At 43.9% G+C, this 1,636-nt stretch overlaps 1 non-coding gene across 1 annotated transcript; it reads right to left on the reverse strand.

The window, feature by feature from the left end:
• Positions 1-497: 497 nt before the first annotated feature.
• trnag-ccc (transfer RNA glycine (anticodon CCC)) lies at positions 498-569 on the reverse strand. The gene has a single exon. It is a non-coding gene; the product is annotated as a tRNA-Gly (tRNA).
• Between the last annotated feature and the right edge of the window lie 1,067 nt (positions 570-1,636).

Below are 1,636 nucleotides of genomic sequence, written 5' to 3' on the forward strand. Positions count from 1 at the left end.
TAAGACTGTCACACATACATACTCTCACACTCACATATACACACACACACACACACAACATTACTAAGACACAGTTATTTCTTGTTAAGGAAAATATTTGGTTGTTTTTTTTTCAGGAATGTGAAAGAGGTTTTAAAGAACCAGTTTTTCATTTTTAAGTTAGTAAGTCAAATGTGTACAACTCATAAATGACTTGCACCATTGTGGGTGTGTTTTTTCATTTATTGTTAAAATGCATAATATTGTGTGCTGCGTGCCTGTTATCAAAATACATTGTTGGTGCGATATATTTCTTTAATTGTATTTTACAGCATTGTTAAAAAAAACTCTTGTTAAAGAAAAATAAATTGAAGTTATGAAATTGAAACAATCCTTTGTATTTGTTCCACATCACATTGCTGTAGATTCATCAATTCTGTCTTATATAGAGGATTTTACAGTTTATAGAATTTGAATTTGATTTAGTGTTTTGATGGCACAGCCGACTCTTCACTTCATGCATTGGCCAGGAATCGAACCCGGGTCAACTGCTTGGGAAGCAGCTATGCTCGCCACTATACCACCAATGCCTTGAAAAGCCCGCTTTCAACGCCAGCACAAATAATTCACAACCATTGCAATATCAGTTACAAGCATGCTAAGTGGGACAGCCCCGAGATTTTGAACCCTGTGGAACATCTTTTCTATGAGCACAAGTTTTGATTGAACTTGCTTCTTCCAGTCAGGGAAAAGAGGGCCCCTGATGGTCGAGTGGCTTGGATTTGGCGCTTTCACCACCGCGGCGGGGGTTAGATTCCCGGTCAGGGAACGATGAGGTGGCGTGTGAGGTGACTCAGAGGCGGGTAATAGCGATGTGCGTCATTTAGTTAAACAGGCCAAAGTTGGTAAAGGGTGATCAGTGTCTGATTTACTTTTGTGTTAAACTTACCAACAGGCATGGTTCCCTGATGGTCTAGTGGCTAGGAGTCGATGCTCTCACCGCCGCGGCCCGCGGAGATCTTTTTGTGTTTTGTTGCACTGTAGTTGATTTTGTGTAATTCATTTGGTTTGAAGTGTTTCTCTCCTGAGTTTTCTGAAGGACCTCCCCTGCAGTAAATTGGCACACCTGTAGCCAAGTAGCAATCACCTCCAACACTGATAAAAGGACTCAGAGCAGGACTGAGAGAAGCCCAGGCCCAGGCCCGGGCCCGGGCCCGCTGAGGACACCAGACACGCTGACTGAGTGGATTGCCACACCCGTGCATAGAGGCGAGTAAACCAATGCAGATTTGGACACACTGCAGTGAAGAATAGAATTGGTGCCTTTACTCTGTGTGTTGTTCTGTCCTGTGTGTCCAAGATTTTAGAAACCTGTGACATATATTTCTCCCTTCCTTCCTTCTTTCCTCCCTCCTTTCCTTACTCCCTCTCTCCTTTCCTTCCTTCTTTCCTCCTTCCCTCCCTCCCTTCCTTACTCCATCTCTCCTTTCCTTCCTTCCTTCCTTTCTTCCTTCCTCACTCCTTTCCTTCTTTCCTCCCTCCTTTCCTTTCTTCCTTCCTCCCTTCCTTCCTTCCTTCCTTCCTTCCTTCCTTCCTCCCTTCCTTCCTTTCCCTTCCTTCCTTCCTTCCTTCCTTCCTTCCTTTCCTTCCTTCCTTC

This window comes from Scomber japonicus, chromosome 19 (genome assembly GCF_027409825.1).
Source record: "Scomber japonicus isolate fScoJap1 chromosome 19, fScoJap1.pri, whole genome shotgun sequence".
In the NCBI taxonomy this organism is placed as follows: domain Eukaryota; kingdom Metazoa; phylum Chordata; class Actinopteri; order Scombriformes; family Scombridae; genus Scomber; species Scomber japonicus.